Below are 21,555 nucleotides of genomic sequence, written 5' to 3' on the forward strand. Positions count from 1 at the left end.
TGTACCAGGCCATGCAGGTTGCATTGTAGACATCCTCTTAATCATGTTGGGGAATTTTCTCACCTCCACATCTCCCTTTTCTGCTGAGGCATTTGAGCTCTCCTATTTGATTCCCAACCTAAAAGTAGCAGAAAACAGAAGAGACTTTTTTAGACAAAAGTCTAAACAGCTCCTGTGTAAAAATGGATGTGTAGATAAAGCATCTTGATATTGGGAGGGAAGAGAATGCAGGAAGAAAGAGAGGAAGAAGATGTGCATATGAATCTGTCAGATGAACAGAAACCAAGATGGAATGGAGGAGCAGGGAGCAAAAGTGGCTTTGTTGAGGGGAGCTGGTGAGAGTCCTGAGAGCAGGGAGGAGCAGGCAGGGGGTACAAAAGGAGCTCTTGGGGTGAAGGCATCCCTGCTGTGGGAAGCCAGGTGGGTCTGCAGCCAAGTGTGGCACATACAGACCTGTCCAAGACAGACACGGGCAAATATCAGCCACTAGGGAGGAGCCTCGGTGTATGAAAGTCCCTCAGAGTTTTGCAGTGGAGCTCAATGAGAACCAAAGCTGGATCTTCCTCATATTTTTGCAGGAATGTTCAGGTTCCTTTAGGCTACAGACCCTAGTGCAGAGTAGTGGAAGGGGTGTTACTTGCTTGCTTTAAACCAGAAGCAGTTCCAACAGCACAGAGCCTGGTGTGGACAGCAGAAACTCAAGGACTTACACTGAGGGAGGAAATTTGGTGGGACAGATGGAGAAACTTTGAGTCCTGCAGGAGAGAAGTGTTGCAGGCTGTTGGGCTGAGATGGGGAGATGGAAAAGGCTTTGGTGCTCTGCTGCATCCTGCAGGGAACATACAAGAGGATAAGGTGAAGAAGGCTCTAGAAATGGCTTTGTCCAGGAAGGTGGCAAATTTATGGAAGGGTCACTCTGTCTGCAAGCTGTTCTTGCTTTTCTACACCAATATTGGAAGGAGCATTGCACAACCTTGTCCCCAGGCCCTGCTCCCTGCCCTGGCCTCTCCAAGCCTCTGGCATGGCAGGCTGATGGGGAGGCAGCTGGCCCAGCCCCTGTTCCACACAGCAGGATATTTTCCAGTCAGACAAGCCCCGACCTATCCGATAGCGCACAGCGCTTTCGCTTTGTGAATTACTCATGGCATTTCCTGTAAACACCATCAGCACCTAGGGGCTGTGAGCAGGGAAACACAGTGACATTATAAAATGCCTCCTGAAAGGGCAGCGCTGCCTCCTTTTTTCCATTATTTGCTAGTTTCCATGTTTGGGAGAGCTAGAAGTTGGAGCGGGGAGTGGAGTGTGGGGAAATCCAAGGTTGCTTGGGAGGAGGGCAACCTTATCAGAACCTCAGTACAGAACTTTCCAAACCTGTCCAAAACCTTGGCATGGAGCATTTCTTTCCCTAGAAAACTTTGGATAAGAAAAGATGAGGAGTGTTCTGATTGCTTACCAGTTTCCCATCCAACTTTTGTACACACTGTGCCTAAGGAAAAAAATTATTGTGGTCTAAATGTCAGGATAGAAAGCAAGCCTGAAGAGGACATACAGGCAAACAGAGCTGAAATCTAAATAAAACATTACCAAGCTCCATGCTTGAAAGTTCCCCAAATTGTGACACTGGGTTGAAAAATGATTTAAGTATTTTGCTTTGAAAAGGAACAAGAAAATAGGCAAACAAAGAAACCTCAGCCTCCTGTCAGGTCTATTTGTCTTCTGATATCTTTGTTTTCAGGTTCACTGGGGAGGGGTTCAACCATCTCCCTAGGACTGTGACACGTAGAAACAGCATAAAAATTGACGTCTGAGATTGTCATGTGACTGAAAACATCCAGGCTTTTAGGAAGCAACAAACATCACAAGATTCAGAATTCATCATAAGAGCGAGGAACCACCACGTAATTTGCCACTAGCACAAAGCAAAGCTGACTGACAGTGTCACCTTACACTGGCATAAACGAGTGTAAAAACAGGCTCCAAGGACTTTTGAAAGTCGAGCTGATTTTCCCCTTGTTTGTTTTATGGTGTCCTCAGTCAGGACAAGGGGACTCACCTTGCCAAGAGGTTTATAAAGACTAATTTTTTCCCTCAAAGGCTCATGGTCCAGTGTGGGATGGGGTCCAGTAAAGGGTTTGACAGCACCAAAGCAATGAGCCAAAAAGATATGTAAAGACTGGACATAAATTATTGCTCTGGACTGGATAGAGAAAAAGACAAAACAATTATCTGCATGATGCACTATCACAAAAAATGTGAAAGTTAAATAGACATAGGCAGCTAATTCAACCTGGCAGGTTCTGGGGCTGTGCTGGGGCTGTGCCAGAAGGATTGGTGCCATCTGGTCCAGGGCCTGATGGAGGTTCTGATTAGAGGAGGAGCACTGATGGATGGACCATGCCAGGGCAGATGCAGAGCAGGGAGAAGGAGCAAGAGCAGTGAGACACTGCAAGACACACTCAGGTGGCAGCACATTTGGAATTATTTTGGAATGAAATATCCAAGGCTTAATTTTATTGCAAATTTTTGAGCCCATTTCCACTGAGTTCTGTCCTTTACTAAGAACAGTCCAAACCCTCTTTCTGCTGCCCGTCACAAGGGAGTGTGGTGGTCTCTTGTAACAGTTCCAATACTCTTTTCCAGACCACAGCAACTTGACACTATCCCAGGGGGAATTTCTGATACTCTGCTCCTGCAGATGAACATGGAAAAGGGGAAGAGATTCCTCTAGTAGAGAGGAAAACTAGTTAATCTATATTTCTAAACACCCAAGAACCCGAATCTGTTCTGACTCAGCAGGATCAAAATATCTGTATTTGGGCAGGTTGGATTCTCAGCCCACACCTCCCTCTTCCTCTCCAAAACCACTGTGCTCCCACACAGGGAGTTTTGGGGGGGTGTTTGCTGGTAGTGTCATCTGGAGCCCTCAGCCCAGGCTGCACATTGACCCTGGGTGTCATGCCCAGTGAGCTGGAACACTGGCACACAGGCAGGCACTGTGCATGGCCTGCCTGATCCACCTCCCCAGGCAGCCCAGCAGCTCTCCCGGCCTCTGATGGACAACTTTGAGAAGATGGCAAAGCAAGGGGCTGGATCATCATCCAGCCAGCAGAGAATCAAAGGATATTTTGGGTTGGAAGAGACCTTAAAGATCACCTTGTTCCAACCCCCTGCCATGGGCAGGGACACTTCCACTAACAGAGGCTGTTCAGAGCCCTGGCCACCTGGCCTTGGACACCTCCAGGGAAGGGTTCCTTGGTCTTTTCCTGGCATCCCAGCTTTCCCAACCTTCATGAAAATGTTTCCTCAGAGGGTACCAGGACAAGCTTGAGGATGAAGAGCCCATAAAAAGACTTGGCGGAGTTTTGTGCCACTTCCCATTTCGGTGGAGGACATCAGGATGCAGAGAAGGGGGCAGACAGGTGGGTGCACGGGTGACCCCAGCACTGTCCATGCCCTCGGTACCATCCTGCAGGATCCACACATGGCAGACAGACCTGGGGGGTTCTGGGGGTCCATGGACAGCCCCCAGCAGAGTGAGGGGATGGGGCAGGGTCAGGATCCACCCAAGAGCTGAAGGAGACAAGGCTGAGGGCAGGGCTGGAGACAGGATGCCTACAGCACAGAGCTCAGGGTGTCCAAGAGGCAGGGCTGGAGACAGCCACACCTAAACCTCAGGCCAGGAGGGGACTAGAAGCCCCAGGTGGGGCTGAAATGAGGCTCCAGAACCCATGGCCAGGGTGTGGGGGGAGCTCCTGGTGAGACTGGTCAGGGCTGTCAAGGATTATGAAGAGCCCTGGGCTGGTTTGGGCTGGGGCAGAGCTGATTTTCTCTGCAGTGTGGGGCTGTGTTTTGGGTTTGTGCTGGAGGCAGTGGTGACAGCACAGGGCTGTTTGAGCAGCTCTCACACAGAGCTGAGGCCTTTTCTGCCCCTCAGCCCAGAGAGGAGAGGGGAGAGGACACAACCACAGGGATGTCCCACACCACATGGGGCCACGCTCAGCATGGAGAACTGGGGGAGAAAAAGGAAGGGGGGAGATGTTTGGAGTGGTTAATTTGTCTTCCCAAGTCACTGTTACCTCTGATGAAACCCTGCTGCCCTGGGGATGGCTGAACTCCTGCCATGGCAAGTGGGGAATAAATTCCATGTTTTGCTTTTCTGAAATGCACAGCTTTTGCTTTACCTGTTAAAATGCCTTTATCTCAACCCAGTGTTTTTTCACTTTTACCCTTCCAATTCTTTCCCCCAGCCCACTGTGGGGAGTAAATGAGGCAGCTGTGTGGGGCTGAGCTGCTGGCTGGGGTTAAACAACTATAGACCCTCAGGACTCTGACAGATGAAAAGACCGCAGGAAGAGGGGTCTCTCTTCTTTAAAAGCAAGTTCTTTCCTTAGCTCACCTCCCTGATGCGAGGTGTTTCTATGGAAATTATCAGCTCCTTAACCAGTGCCTGCAGAATGGTCTTTTGTGCAAAGCTTGCTCTCGCACCACACAAATCTTGCTCATACAGCTGACCTGTGTTCTTCAGAATCAGCTCCCCACAGCATGAAGTGCACCCCTAAAAACAATGTTTGTGGAGGTGCAGAGTCCAAAGTTAGGAAATGCTGTGATTAAGGGCACCTGTGCAGCCTTTCTTCATCACCCTCGTGTGTCTGTGTTGGGAAACACTCTCTTAATTGCCAGCTCCACAGTGTCTCCACTCACTCAGCTCACAAGGTGAGCAGTAAGCTGCTGCTTGGTCTCTGACCTGTTCTGTATCCACTGACACTGGGCTTTGTGTGTCAGAAAATTATTATTTCACAGCTTTTCCCAAATTCTCCATCATTAATGTATCAGGACATGTGCAGTGGGGGCTTGTCCAGCTTGACAAAAGTCCATTTAAATGTGGGAAACCAGCAAGAGAGAAAATGAATGGATATTCCATTTTTGGCACTCAGACTGGGAGTGTGAAGCTCTCAGAGCCTGAGCCTTCCCAGTGCTGAGTATCTTTAAGGACAGAAACCACCAAATTCAGCTGAATAAAAAAACCCACAGCATGTCTGCTAGGTAAATCCCAGTGCTTCCACTTGTAGCCAAACTAAAGGAACACCTGATAACTTCTGGGCTTCAGCCACTTTTTAGCATCTTAACAAGAGCTTTGCAGAATAGGTTGCAACAGAGATCTGTTACTAAAACATGATCCTGGACAAAAGATGTTTGACATTCTGAGTGCTTCCTTCAAGGGAATTAATGCATTTATATGTATTTTAAGATACCTGTTAGATACACTGTAAGATACACTTACATGTATTTCATACTCTTGGGTACAGAGCTATACACAACCGAAAAATGAAATTGGACAGCATTTCTCAGGAGGCTGTGTTGTGCCCAGGAGTGCTATTTTCTCAGGGCATTACATGCTTTTCTTCATGCTCTCTGCTGGTTTGACATCCTGGAGCTGGGAAGAAGAATGAGAGGTCAGCACACATCTTTGTTTCAGCCCCATCTTTCTCTCCCTCTTAGTTCCCTGGCTGCTCTCTCCTGTGATGAGCCAAAGTCGTCACCATTCCAGACATCCTTTCCTGAGCCAGATCCATCAGCCTTGGAGCTGCCTGCACTGACTCTCTCTGCCATCTAAGGTCTCACAAGGTGAGGAGCCACTCAATTCAGAGGCATGCCCAGACCCTGCCTTCATCCAGCTCCTGTTATTTTAATAAGAAGACAAGCCAGGCTTTCTGCAATCACTGGGCTATGTCACCCTTGTGCCACTGAACACCAGTATATCTCTGCTTCCTTGGGCAACCTCTGCACTCTGCAGGCTTGGTCCTCATCCATCCTCAGGTTTGTCTCTCAAAATCTCAGGTCAAACCTCAGCTCTGTCCCAGTGATCCCAACTCCACACCTTTCCTAGGCACCCCTCTTCCATCCTGCTCGCAGTCAGACCAGCCATTCTGCCTCGCTTCCATGAGCCATCCTCCTAATCCCTGTGTTCTTTCCTGCCCTGCTCATGTTCCTAATCTCCCCTGCAGTCTCCCAGGCCTCACTCTGCTCCCTTTACAGATGTCACTTACCATCTTCTTGCCCAGATTCCTCTCCTCATCCTTCTGGCTTCTCTTTGCAAGCTTCACAATTTGAGTGGGTTTTCCACAAAAGGGGGAGAAAACCACACCCCATATCCCAGGTGTATACTCATTCATGGTGTTCCATACCACCCAGGCAGTGATGTGATGAGCTGACAGTGTCTTTGAAATTAGTCACATATTTCTGAAAAACTGGACACACATACAAGATCAGGCAGCAAAACTCATGCAAACTGTACACAAAGCGAATGCTCTTCCCTTTACTCAGACATTTTTTCAGCTTAGGAAGGAAATATTGTGTCTGAATGTACACAGGACAGGCTACAGGTAGGTGTTCTGTGGTTTTTTGTTGTTCACAGGAGCAGATAGATTTGCATTAAGGGCAGACACAAAGGTAGACTGAGTAGACAGATTAGGCACAATCACATCAGGTGATGTAGAAATGCCCCCTTTTTTCCCCCCTGGTTCATTATCCATTTAAATTAACATTGGACTAAGAAGACATGGAAACACCAGTGCTTCTCCTTTGCCTCAGCAGTGTGAAGCCAGAGCACAACCAGCTCCTACCCTCTCTAAAACATGGGTGACCAGAGGTGAATGACAGAAGAGCTGAAGAAATTTCTTGGCTGATCTTTATCAATCAGCCCAGCATCATTTGGCATAGCTAATTCCACCCACCACAGGTTTGTTTTGAAAGCAAGATGATGCCATTCCTTGTTGTGGATGCACTGTTTAGGCATGTTAGAGCATTGCCTAAGCTCAGCAGGAAAGGGAATAACATTGCTAAGGGCAGGTGATATCATTCCTGACTGAGAGCAAGGACATGCCTTTCCCAGCACCCGTGGGGAGTAGAAACACTGACAGCAATAAGCAGTGAGAAAAAGAAGAGTTGCATGGTGGTCCTCATTCAACAGCTCCCAAAACATGCCCAGCTCACAAGTAGCCTCTGATTAAGGTTCAGCTCATGAGAAGCCCCTTTGGATTAGGGTCAGCACTAAATCATGGCCATAATAATGTGTAAATACAAGGTGGAAACCCTGTCCTAAAGCTCACCAGGCTCCCAGCAAGGATCCAGCTGTCTGCCACAGAGAGATGAGAAGGAACAGACCGACTGCCAAACAGTGGCAATTTATTTTTGTACAGTGCCCCAATTTGTAACAGAACACAATTACGTATTCAATGTGTCAAAGATGCAAAATCCTTCAAGGCAAACAAGATTTTCTTTTTCCCAACTGAAACATAGCTGTTGTAGCAAGGCTCAAATACCTGTTTCTCCAAAGAATGCCATGCAACCAAATGGCAACCAGTCACCTGGATTTGGAGCTCCCATACCACAACAGGAGGGGGAAAAGGCAGAGAGTTAATCCCATAAATTTCATAGGCTGGAACCCAACAGGTGACCCAGAGATTTTCCAAGCAACAGTAGATGAGAAGTGATTTTTAAATAAGGGAAAGGAAAGAGAAAGAGAGGAAAAATCCTATTTTCTTTGAAAGCATCTGTGTTTGGGAACAAATTGAAAGCAAACACCAAAAGAGGACATTTACAGCCGAGTTGGCTGCTTCTGGAAAGAGGGGAGAAGGGGGCATTTCTGGGACACAGTTTGTCTCATCCTCATGTAGAGGTCCGACAGAGATCAGATGACTCACACCATGGAAAATCCTGCTTCTCCTCCCTGACAATAATGGGAGCCCAGAGCGACTGCTGCAAACCCCACCTGCAGTCCCTGTAAGAGGCTGAATCACATTGGTTTGATTAAAAAGAAAGCATACACAATGAGAGAATTGTCCTCAGGGTCACCTTTTGCTGTATCTAGGCTTTCCTTGGAAAAATTTTCAGTTGACAGACCTGTGTCTCCTTGGTTTGGGAGGAGGCTGGGCAGAGTCACAAGTTCTGCTGGGAAAGGATGGAGGCTCTGACCTTGCTGACAGTAACACAAATCCCCCCTTCAGAAAGGAACGGAAAAAAGCCCTTCATGCTTCAGAAGCTGCTAATTGAGACTTGTAGCAGTCATTTAAGGAAATCCCTCTGTGCTGCTGAATAACCTTTGAGGAGGAAAGCAGTGGCAGGCTGAGCTGTCTGACGTGCCCTGGTACGTCACTGGGAGAGCAGCGGGACTCGCGGGCACGGCAGAGCCCCAGAGCTTTGGGAACTCCTTGCACTGCATCCTCTCCCAGAACTGGGTGAAGGCAGGACAAAGCCCATGGAAAGGATGTAGAAACAGCTGGTAAGAGAGAGGAGGGGAAGCTTTTGAACAGGACTGGGCTCTCCCTCCCCCTGTCCTCATCCCTAGGGACTTCCTTCCCTGGATTGAAATGCAGGACACAGCAAGAGGGCAGGAAGAAGAGCACTGCAGCTGAAACCTCTGTGCTGCTCTAAGGGAAATGTGGTGGTGTGCTTTAGACAGCAACTGTCCTGCCAAATCCATCCCTTAATGGTTCTGGCTCCTTAGGAGAGCAGGTGTGTGGATGTAGGGCTGGATTCCAGCTGAGGGCCTTGGGAAGCAGCCTTTGGGTGCCCTTGGGAGGACACAAAGCAGGCAGATCTTGTTGAACTCATCAGGCCAGGCATTGGTTGGTTCCACAGGAAGGCTTTCAAGTGTCTGGACTCAACACTTCCCAGAACCTGTTTTAGCCAGGACCTCCCCCACTATCATCTACTCTATCCTGACTTTCATCCATTTGATAATGTTATTTGTACACCTTGAACACTTCTGGTGAACAGAGTTCTCACTGGCCAGGCAAGCATTGTATCATTCAACCTTGGCAATTTCCAGCCTGGGAAGGGGCTGCCCAGGGAGGCTTGGAGTCCCCATCCCTGGAGATGTCCAAGGAACAACTGGAGGTGGCACTCAGTGCTCTGGGCCAGGTGACAAAGTGGTGATCAAGCACAGGCTGGACTCGAAGATCTCAGAGGTCTTTTCCAACCTTAATGATTCTGTGATTCTGTGATCTACGGCAAGGATGGCTTTTAAAAGAAAGATAACCTTCCTGGTTTATCTGGAGCTTGAATTCACGTGTTGCTGTTCTTGTTGCCATAACAAGAAAGAGCTCTGGGTTTTCTAATATGCTGTTCTTGGTGAGTCTTTTGCCAGAATAATCTTGTGAAGTGTTGAGTCCCACAAACCTCAGACCTTTTTATTTATTTTAATAGCAAGGAGTTTACCACAATGAGCTGTCCATGTTTCTGTCTCCTTTATTATGTTGCTATCCCTTGTCTTTCATAGAAAAAACTCATGCAAATTCTTTTCTTGAATAAAAATCACCATCAAGCATTTTGAAAGCAGCAAATTGTATCACCTCTAGGCAGCCTGAAACCCTCCCACCTGTCAGATTTTTTTTATAGGTCTGTGTAAAGCACAGTGCAACCTTGAGCCCAGTACCTCTGCTTAATGACGCCAGTCTCAATCACAGGTCTAAATTATCAGGTGTTTGGCACCAAGTATTCAAAGCATAACCTTGAAAAATAAGTTGTAAGCTTGCAGAATTTAACTAATACAAACAGCTTGGAATAGAAAATGTAGGGAGAAGTTGAATAAAGAAAGAAAAATTTCACATATTCTTTGATATTCTTTGATATTCTTTTACTTATTCTTTTTAGAATTTCTACAGGATTTTTTATTTAGCACCTAGAGCATAAGACTACCTATCTACCTTTTAAAAGTGTGAATGAACAGTTTTCCCCTCCTCTGATGACCAGGAAAAAAAAAGTGGAGGAAAGTGTTCAGACCCCATTGTGTTTTCAGTTTTCCTGCAACACAATAAACCAGAAAAATTGCTGGATGCTGGACATCAATATTGCATCTGTCCCAGGTAAAATATTTTTCTTCTATGGCACGAAGGCAGGGAAGAACTCGTTTCCTGGGATGCTTGAGGAGCAGATGTGCTCCTTTATCTAATGGCCCAGCAGTCACATCATTTATCTGAAGCGCAGGAGATCTGATATTTTCCCTTTCTCCATGCAAAAGAGCCTGACCCTGCACCTTGTGTCCTTTAGATGACTGTCCTGAACGTATGAGATGACAGTCAGGAGCAAAGGGAGCAAGTAGGGCACAGCTCAGTTTCTCCTGCTGACGTTTCACTTTGCATGACAACTTAAAACCTCCACTTAATCAAAGATGAGGGTTCCCATCCCCTCTGGCACAAGTGTAGCTCTGTCACTGGGGTGGGATTTCATCCCTGCCCCTCTGAATATGGAATTGAGACTGTCCAAGTCTGCTCTCCACCCTGCTCACCCTCCAGGCTTTTAGCTGCAAAGCTGTTGGGGTTTTTGCTCAAACTGCATGAGCTCAACTCAGACCTGAGCCATGCAGTTGGGCTTTGCTTTGAGGGTGTAAATGCCTGGTTTAGTACTGGTTTAGTACTGGTTTGACCTAATATTCACATTGTGTTGACACAGCTACACCTCTGACGAACCTGGAGTTCCCCCAGAGGCTTCCCACACAGCACTGCAGTACAGAATCATAAAATGATAGAATTGTTTAAGTTGGAAAAGACCTTTAGGATCATTGAATCCATCCTTTATCCCAGCACTGCCAAGGCCACCGCTAAACAAGGTTCCACATCTACATATCTTTTAGATATCTTCAGAGATGGTGACCACCACTACCTTGGGCAACCCTTTGCAATGCTTGAGAACCCTTTTTGTGGTGAAATTTTTCATAATATCCTATCTAAGTTTGGGATGCTCAGCAGAACAAATGCAGAACCTGAATTTTTGAGGCTTCCTGTATGCATCCAGCATCCTGTATGAACCAGCAATGTCCAATGTAGTTTGTGCTGTTGCATCAGTTGTTCTTGACTTTCAGTCTAGTTCCACTGAATGTCTCTATGTTGGCAGTAAGTTTTAAATATCCATATATTTGGAAGCAAGCAGAATTTTTAAAAGCAGCAGGTTATGTGGGCTTGTTGGGAAAGTTTTCCAGATGTTCCTGCTCTTTGTGGAGTCAGAAGAGGCAGAATCTCTGTTTTGGAGTCAGATTAGTCTGCTGGTGGCTAACGAGCTCCCACATTGCCCAGAGTAGGCTTTGTGCACTCCTGCACTGTAACTGGGGTCTCACATGAACTGTGGTTTGCAGCAGGTCCCAAAACACAAGATAAAAGCCCCTGGTGAGCCAGAGTGTCTCACTGCACCACCTGCTCTGTGAGCTGATGTTTTCACCTGCCTTGAGAAAAACCCACCAACAAGAAGATGGAAAACACCACCAGCAGTGCAACCTGAGGTAAACAAACCCTGCAGACTCTCAGTGAAAATGCAGTGGGAGCTGCTCTGATCCCTTTGCTCCTTCTGTGGGGCTGTGTAGGAGCTGGAGAGCTTTATCTGAGCATCTGAGCTGTGGCTGGAGAACAGGGCCCACTGAGGTGCTGACTAAGGCTCAGGCTCAGTAAAAGGCAATGACGTGACTATTTCTGTGCCAAAGCTACAACAAACACAGGGTCAGAAGCGGGTGAAGAAGCTGGCAGGACCACACCAGACCATTTAAAGTGGTCTGCTGATACACAGTTTAGGCATATTACAGAGCTGAAAATTTTTGCCCACTTAAGAATTTCAAGTGACCACACCCAGGAATGTGTTAATACCTTTGTAATTAGGGGTGGGACAACTGGTTCAGATAAAATAAAAAACAACCTGAAACTACACCCAAAACTTTAATGATCCTCTCTCATCCTGCCCTGTGTTGTTTCACCTTTAATCTCTTTTTTTTTTCTCCTCCACATACCTTTCCAGTTTTGAACAGAGAGGAAGCAGTAATACTGACAATTCCAGAGCAGGCTTCTCTCATTTCAGTGACCAAAACCACCAAATATTGCAAGTCTCATAAAAAGTGAAGACCCTAAATCTCCAGCATGTTGTACACATATGATCTGTGCTTTATAAAACCTCTCCTGGACACAATTTTTTTATCCTCCCTCCAGGTTTCAAGCAAAGAAAGGTATACCATTCCTTGATTGTATTTGTGAGCACCTGATGTTTGCAGTTTAAATCATCACATGTTTCTGATGACTGGCTACAACAGCCTGGAAAACACCTTTCTTCCCAAGACCCTTCCCTGCCCCACCTCCTCACATGGGGAATACAGATCAAGAGAGGATGTGGGGCTGCAAGACATGCACATTTCCACGTTTTTTTTCCTCTTGTTCTCTACTTAAGGTCAAGCTGGTTATTGGATGTAGAATAAAGGAAGAAAGCCCTCCTGCTACCCTGAAGGTGAGACTGGAGAGAGGATAGGGCCCCTTCCTTTTCCTGTAGCATGGAGCATCACCCCCGTCCTAGGATCCCCACTGGGACTGAAGACTTGCTCTCTTTATCCTGCCTTTCTGGAAGCTCAGAGCATTTTTGGCTCCTGAGCTGAGGTGTTTTCATCTGCCAGAGCATGGATTTGTGGAGGAATGATGTGAGGAGGGAAGGGCTGTCTAGGGACTGTTTAGTGGTCCCCATGGCCAGTAATTTATTATTCATTTGTGTACAAGTCATGTCTAATCTTTCCAGGTGACTCTGTGAGTCCTAGCCATGAAAAGAAAAACAAATGGTGGCAGAAAAATTAAGATAGTGTTGAGACTTGAGTGAAGGAATAATATTTTTATTATTTATGATATAGCCCTGAAAGGTTGCAAATGCTGGCAGAAAAATTAAGCTAGTGTGTGACTTGAGTGAAGGAATAATATTTTTATTATTTATGATATAGCCCTGAAAGGTTAACTTTTTTCTGTTTGCTTATTAAACCACTTGTTTGTTTTACCTTGAAATTATCAGGTTTGCTCCAGGTTCCTCTTTACATTTTGTTAGTAGTTAGCCTGCAAAAAAACCTTTAAGCAACGTGGCTTGAGACAGCTCCCAAGGGCTTCAACAGCAGCAGCAAAGGAGCTGAATCCTTCCCACATGGGCCAGGTTAGTTTGTCCTTTTGCCCCAGCAGTTTCTGCTGCTTGAGTTACATTTGACCACGTTAATTAAAGTGTAGTAAACTTTAGCCTGACTGAAAAGTACTTCCCTTTCAGTTAGGTGGCATTTCTTTAATGGTAAAGTGTCCTCAGCTTCCTATGTTTCTTTCATGGTGTGTACTCTTTAAACAAATAAATTCAGCACAACAAAACCCATGCAGGAAGCCAGCCATTTGTTAACAAGGAAACTGCTGTGAAATCATGAGCACCTTTTGGATTAAAGGAAACTTTCTGGATTTTGTCAACAACTAGTGAAAAAGTAGAGTGCCTTTTTTGCTCTCTTTGAGCAAAATTTCCTCCTTTTCCCCCAAGCTCAACCATAGACACAAATCTCAGTAAGAATCACCTTCCAAATTCCAATAAAGTATCTATCAAGAAAATAAATTTATATTTGGGAGGAAAAATGTGAAAAACTGCACATACAGCTTACAAGTTTCAGACACTAAAGTATGAAGTCCCATGTCACAGGGAGACACAGGTGAGGGCTGTAAATGGGGTGGGGGCAATAGCACAGTCACTGACCCCAGCTCTGCACCCCACCTGGGTTAGTTCTGATGAGCTTCACGTGGCCTTGATCCCCATATGGGTCATTCATTTACAATTTGGACTTGCTGATCCTCGTGCGTCCCTTCCAACTCAGAATATTCTGATTCTGTGATCTGATACCCCAATTTTGAATGCAAAGAGCAGCCAGGATATTTGGACTTGCTGATCCTCGTGAGTCCCTTCCAACTCAGAATATTGTGTGATTCTGTGATCTGATACCCCAATTTTGAATGCAAAGAGCAGCCAGGAAACACAAGTGGAGCCCAGCCCACGGCCACACCATGTACCTACATTCCTGGCTCTTCCCCTCACCACCCCGAAAACCGCCATCCTCCAAGGTCCGAGAGCACCTGGCTTTTGGCAGGGAGGGCTCCTGAGTTCCCCTGGCACCAAGTCAGCTCCTCCAGCAGGCACCATGCTTCACTCACTTTCCAGAACTCCTTAATTCCCACCTCTCACTGCCCATTCTTTCCCCCTTTCATTTTTCTCCCTCTCCCACACGCCATGACCTTGGTGGCAGAATGAACACCCTTAATCAAAAAGGGAAGAAAAACAAGTGCAGCCTTGTGCCACCACCTGTAAGCTGCCCTGAATTCATTACCTGCACGGTGCCAGACAGTGACGTTCCCAGCCACCGTGAGCGAAGTACAAACACTACCTCACACCAAAGGCATGTGCGTAGGAACAAAAAAACAACAACAAGATTCCTGTACCCATTACTTCAGTCTTGCAGACTTTCTTTTTTTTTTTTTAACGTTATTTTGCCTCAACATGGGCATTAGGGGCAGGCTTTTGATTTATTTCATTATTTCTTCAGATATGCGTGAAGTTTGTTGGCGGGTTCAGCCGCTTTCTGAAGCTCGTCATAGAGTTTAAAACAGCTGGACAGCTCTGCAAAATCATAAGCAAGGCTCCTTGTTGGTTTAAAAGCTAGGAAATATTAGAAGATGACAAACAGATCATCTCCTTGCTTCCCACCTTCTGAGCCCTTGAAGTGCGTGCTATCAAATTTCTAAACTTCCCAGCCATGGTCACGAGGGCTGGAAATTCATGTAGCTTTTGTTTTCATCCTGCAGCTCCCCCCTCTTGGGTGGCACAGCTGCAGGTGGATCTTGCTCTGTGAAGGCATTGCATGAAAGTTTTAAATACAGGTAGCTTTTAAAACACCAACCGAGGCAGTAGTTGTAATGTGTTTGGCCAGGTTTCAGGAAGATTATTTTCTCAGCTTATCTAAAGGAATGTGTGCCTTGCTCACGGAGCCAGCTACTGCTTTTCCAGAGACAGGGGCATTTAGCAGTAAAATGGCATCACGAAACAGCCACTTTCCAGCTCTCCTGACCTCATTTGTCCTTTGCAAAGAGTGTCAGCTTTCTGTTGTTTAAAAAGCCAGAGGTGCAGCGGGTAGGTTTTCTGGACTGCATTTAAGCTGTCCATACTGGGGTATCTGGTGGCAATCCCCATTGCAAAACAGGCCACCACAAACGACTCAGAAGCAGAAAAGGTTTGAATTTTGCTAAAGTTTGGACAGTCCTTTGTGCAGACAGGCCACATCCGAGTGGCCCATCCAGTTTATCTGCTCCATTCTCAGCATCTTCAAGGGCTGCCTGAGAGGTGGCCAAGAATATCCCACCTATGAAGAGCCCAGATTTATAGCCTGGACTAAATCAGCCTGGGATGAGGGATTTGGTATCACATTTCCATTCCTGGGGCACCCAGGCACTGTGCTTGCTACTGTTTAGTTTTTGGTAGTTTCAGGTTCAGAGCAGTAATAAATTTAAAGGGAAAAGGTCACACTTTAATTATAAAAATACCAGGTTTTTTGCTTCACAGCTGTCGCTTTTTTCCCTCTTCCCGACATATCAGTCATTCAGGAATCGTATTTTACCACGTCTCTGCTATTTCCCAAGCCACGGTTTGGTCAATGAAACATTAGATCATAATGAAACAGCAGCAGTTATGTGCTCAGAAATGCAAGAAGCCCTTTTTACTATGGTTTTGCTCTTATCCAATTTCAAAGGCTCACTAGAAGACTTGTGAAACTAACCCACTCAAAGTGTGAATCAAAAGCTTGGTCTGTGCTCGTAAGCTGTGCTGCAGAAGGAAATCTGTCTGTCCTCTGTGCTGAGTCAAGCTATTAACCCACCCAAAACGCATCTACGGGGAATTTACGGAGCACCCACTTCTTACCGCGGCTGGCCTCGCTCCTGCCAGTCTGACACAGATCCTGCCTTCCACCCCCTCTCGTCTGCACCTCCCATTTGTATTTTTCTAGCTCCCCTTTGCACTCTTGCTCTGGTGGGGTGGGAAATTCTTCAAGACAGAGGCAGCCCAACGTGCACAAACTTCCAAAGTGTCAGCACTGGGCTCCTGCACCTTCCCAAGCCTCAGAGGCTTCCCAATCTCTCTACAAAACCCACAATTCTAGTCACTGCAATCAATTCACTTTTCCCCAGAGCCCAACACTCAAATGCTCTCTCAGCCTGTGACTCTCTCTCTGAACTGCCTGCAACAGAGTGAGCACCTTCCTCTGGGATTTCCACTTTACCTCTGCTGTCCAAGGCCTGAGGTTGGGAGCAATAATGGGATTTGTGGCCTGTAAAGCACTGATCTGGTTGCCTTGATGGAAATTTTGGAGAGTAATATTTGTAACTGGTCATCAAACCTCCACACTTTCTTCAACTGATTTTTTTAAAAAAGGAAAGAAAAACTCAACAAAACAAAACCAAACAAAACACTTCCTTTGGCCCAAAATGTCAGTTGTGCAAAAAGTGCTTTGTTATTACCAATGCTTCCCTGAAAGGTCAGCATTCAGGGTATGATTTTCTGTGTTTGATTGAAAACCCTCAAAGCATCCAATATATTATTTTCAACAGTTTTTCATAGGGAAAACTTAAAAAAAAAAGCCCTAACTTTATTTTTTCCCTTCTCTTTCTTTTGCATCAGATGAGTTCCACATATTGTCTAATAAGGTTAGGTCTTGGGGTGAAATTATTTGGTGTAGAGAAGCAAGGCCAGACCTCCTGTTTTGTTTCCTACCCAGGGACACTCTGTTCTGGGAGTAGACCACCACATTTATATACAAGAAGTTGAGCAACAAACAGTCAGAGCTGAAGAAAATATTTTTTGAACATGACAAATAATAAAAGTGGAGATAGGAGAGATAAGTATCATTTACATATTTAAATACTTACAAACTTGACTCTGGTTGACAAATTATATTTAAAAAATGATTGAGGGACAAAAACATTTTGAAAAGTATTAATGTTTTAAAAGTTAGGCAGCGTGTTAATTTTAGGATAGAGCTGTTGTTTCATACTGTGTACATGTCAAGTAGGAAAGATGTAGGGAAAAACTTTGCCCTGAAGATGAAACGGAGTCTTTGGTCTGAGCCTGCTTTTTGCTGACTCAGAACAAAGTCGTGTTTGTTTTGGAGTCACAATGAGGAAAATAAACCCAAACCCTGAAACATTTCACACGAGAGTTTTGCTCTTGTTATTTTTTCTTTATTGCAGTTCGGCTACCAGATCAAGGACGTATTACTTACATGTTATTTATACTTCTGTAATTAATGGGCATGAGCATTATTAGTGACCTCTTGCATCATCATCACCACCACATGCTTTCATAGTCAAACTGTATCCGAGGGCCTAAGCAGGCAAAAAGGGAACAAGTTGTTTGTTGTAGCAACAGCTCCTTCATTTTTGCCGGGAAAACTCCTCATGGCCTCCAGACACTTTATAAACGGGAGGAACCGCTTTGGAGAAAGGGAAGATGCTGACTCAGTTTCCTCCCCCCAGAGAATGAGAGGGTGAAAATATCCCGTGGTCATATGGGGAAAACACTAAATTAAACATCTTAAATGTCCGTTCAATTAGGCTCGAAGGAAGGTAGCTCAGCATTCGAGGATAATGGGAGTTATTTACAAGGGATTGCCAGTTACATAAATATTCCCAGGCTGTTATCTGACATTCCCCATTAATCACTCGGTACTTCAGTTCATTTTTGCGGCGACCCTGCACCAGGGTTGTAGCCCTGGACACACACTCAGCTCCTGGCTGGTTAATCCGTATGTCCACGCCAGCCCCAGCGTTTCCTTAGTGCTTTTTCCTGCTGCTCCCATTGCCTCAGTGCTCCACACCCTCTCTCACAGATTTGGCGACGTCTGTCTGCTCCTGCTGCCGCCCGGGTATTCCGCCTGTGCTTGTCCTTATGGGGAGAATCCAGCCCCGGCTGAAACGCACACCAAAGGCCCAGACAGCGATGGTAATTTGTTTATACCCCTTCATTACTTCATGTAAAACATAAAGCAGATCATCTGCTGCTAAGAGGTTCCAGCTCCCCCTCCTTCCCAAGCACGAGTTCGCCTTTCCATGGGACTTCTCAGGAAAGAAGGGAGCTCATGCTTGAGATTACTGTCAGAGATTGCCCTAAAAAGGAGAAGGAGAAGGTTTGAAAACCTCCCCTTCTCACCCCTACATTTATATTTTTTACAGAAGAGCAGGTCTGGGAAGGTGAGGGGGTGGCACACAGCACTTTCCCAATTGTCAGACAGTGTGAAAATGCAGCCAAATTCCTCATCCAGCAATGACCCATTTACCTTCAGGCAGAGATGGAGATCTCATTAGATACTGTAAAACATCCCAAAACTTTTCTTTAATTTTTTTTTTAATTCTCTCACAGCCTGGGTGTTCATAAACCTTAACCTGTGAAAGCTCTATTCTCACCTGCTCCTCTGGCTGTGCTGGGTTTGCACCTTGCAGTTCTTCTTTCTACCAGAAAAATCAGTAGTTTTGAAGAAATCTGTAACACCAAAGTAGGCTGACAAGCCACTGAGATGTTTGAAGGTGCTTGTTAAAGCTTTAAGGGCCTAAAGTTCTTTCCAGCCAATATTACAACAGCAACAAAAAAAAGTATTGGGCTACAAGACCACTGGGCTGCTGAACAGATTTTTGTGAGGCCCTTTTTGTAAATATAATTTATCTTCACTTCTGTAAAACTCTATTTCTTTATTCTTTTCTTTTCTTGAAAAGGGATTTCTGCTCCTTAAAGAGCATTTTACTTTTAGGTGAGCAAACTTGCTGTGAGAACCATGGCAGTGTGGACTGAAATGACAGCAAAGCTCTGCTTGGGGAAAAAAGGGAGTATCCCATCCAGGGAAAACAAGGTAATACACCCACATTTGGGAGATGAATCATGAAAACAAGAAAGAATTAACCCTTGAGGGTTATTTTAACTACAAAATAAAGTTTTCCACGGGAGAAAAGCAGACAAATCAGATGTTGGGTTGAAGGATGGCCAAGCCTGGCCATCCCCAGGGTCTGGGTGGCAACTCCATCCTGTCTGTGAGATGCTTTCTGCAGCCCTGGATCCTAGGGCTGTTTTCCACACGTCTCTTGACAGCACAGGGTTCACCAAGCAGGAATCTGAGTGTTAGAAGGAGAAAAGAGTTAATGGCACTGCTGATCTGACCAGTTCATGTCTTTGTTTGGAAGAATGTGTTGCTCTTGTGGTGTTAGCATGTTCATAGTTAGTTTTTAATCCTTGTTCCTTCATAACCTTAAAAATAAAGGCTCTCTTTCACAGAAGACTCTTGCAGCCAACTCAGACCAAGGATGTCCAACATCCACCCAACTCCAACAGCGTTCCTGAGCTGAGAAATGTTGTTATTCAGCTATATAACAGCCCATCTGATACCTATAAAGTGCTGCTATGTAGTTTGGGATTTAGCAACCAGGAATTTCACATGCTGAAGTACAAGTGTCTCTGTGTGTGTGTGTAAAGGGAGTAATCTTTAATTGTTTCTGTTCAAAGGAAATGAGCATCACAAGTTGGTTTCTGAGACAATTTAGGCTGAACAGCTTTGATACTGATTCAGGTAATGGACTGGTGGCCACTGAGAGGTTTAAAAAGTTAAAAGTTTCAGGGTTTTCAATGGAAATGCAAAAAGTTTCAGAGGAAAAAAAGAAGGTTGCTGTATCAGGAGGCTTTATCCACCTACTCCAACTATTCCAATTATAAGCAAACTTCAGAGAGGGGCTTACCTTGGCAAAGCAGCTGTTAATCTGAATTCTGATACAGCTGCTCTGTCCCAGTCACTCAGACCTGCACAGACGCTTGCTGATCTCCTCCCATGGGAATTAATGCTGCTAGGAGACTGTGATTGTAAAAATGCAATGAAGAGCAAAGCTTTGGGTGCTTCTTTTCTGTTTCCCATACAGAGGGATAAAGTACCCCAGAGACAGCAGGCTGAAATATCTTTGACTTGCATCCTGGCAGAACTACCTACTGAAATTCTCCACAGTAGCCCTGCCCTAGCAGAGTCTGTGCTGGTGACAGTGGCTTCTTCAGGTGTCACCAGGAGCCTGATTTATCCAGCAGTACCTTGCTTCTTGCCACTGGCCAGGTGGCCTAAGGAAGTAAGGTTCTAATTTTAGTCTGAGACAGAAAAACAGCTTTGAAAATACACCTGTTTTCACTTCTCACCCAAATGGTCTCTAAAGAATCTTAGTTTTTGTATCAAAAGCCCCTTTTTAGAAAGTAACTACACCATGGACAACCATAGCAGGTTTTCCAGTAATGGAGGCTGGAGAATACTCACTTGGGAATACGTTCACAAAACATTTAGCTACATTTATATGGGTTTTTTTTTCTCCAGTCCTGAGATTTTCAGAAACATTTCTCCATAACTCCTTTTATTTACATTCCCTCAGTACCCTTTAACCAGGACCCTGGCTTTTAGTACAGTAGATGCCACCACTGGGCAGCTACCCAAATTCTCTTGGATCCAAGCAGTTTCATAGCCTGGAAAGATCCACAGAGAATTCTAGACCGGCTAGGTCTGCTATGAAGTTCTTCTAAAACAGCAAGCAAATGTGGCTCCACACTGACCACAGCAGGGAGCAGCTTGAGAGCCAAGGTCACCTCTACCTTCTGCCTGATCCAGGACCAGTGGCAGAGCAAAGAGGGAGAGTATTAAAGTAAAACTCTCAACTTTTCATAAACCAGGTTATTTTCAGGAAACGTACAGGCATTCATTCTTTATGGGTGTTAGAACTTCATCACAGGTCCCTGCAAAGTCCTGAGAGGATCCTCTGCCCTGTGGGGTCTGAGGATGATTCTAGAGATTCCCTTCCAAGGAGTTCCAGATGTCCCCATCGTGGGACAGCTGCTCCAGAACATCAGTTCCACCCACAGGGTTGCCCACCACACCTAAGGCAGGTCAGACACATTGGAGCAAAGACAGTTTTTCTTCTTTTAAACTGAATTCAGTTTCATCACCCTTCTCCAGACTTGTAGTGTCAAAATAATTTTCTCCCCTTTTCTAATTTCTTTGCCTTGTTTGTACTGTAGGATCAAGAGGACTGAGAAAAAAACAGCTGGATTTTATTTGAGCCTTTTATTCAGAGTCAGTTTTTCAACACAAAACAAACAAAAAAGGTCTGTTTGATTCTTGCTCTGTGTATTATGTACAACAACTCCCCCTCCTTCTCCCTCTGGACATTAAGTGCTTTGAGGCAAAGGCTGGTTTGTTCTCCGTGTTGGGGCAGCACGTGGCATATCTAAAACTTACAATTTAAAAAATACAAATCCCAGGCACCTGAGGCAAGCAAACTGCAATCCATGCCCACATGAGCACAGGCAACTGGCAACTCCGTAGTAAAACCAGCCAGGCTGATTGGAAACTGGCCAGATGGCAGCTACTGCAAGCTAAAAGGATTAATTATTTGGGGATCATGCCTGGAGAGCAGGCGTGATGAATGCAATATATAATTCCTTGTCACGACTGTATGTCAGCACTGGGAAATAAGGAACAGCCTGTACCCTGGGATACAGTCACAGTCATCTTTGCTCTCTCTGAGAGTTTTTTTTTTAATAAGACCCGGAAGATAAAAAGGGTCTCACTTTTTATCCTGAAACTGTACATGTGAACTGCTATGGTTTATAAGCCCTTGCTTTCCTGCAATTATATCAGTGTCAAACATCCTTATTCATTTTACCTATTTCACAACTGTAGTG

The sequence above is a fragment of the Passer montanus genome, unplaced genomic scaffold, assembly GCF_014805655.1.
Source record: "Passer montanus isolate IOZ18808 unplaced genomic scaffold, ASM1480565v1 scaffold69, whole genome shotgun sequence".
Classification (NCBI taxonomy): Eukaryota; Metazoa; Chordata; class Aves; order Passeriformes; family Passeridae; genus Passer; species Passer montanus.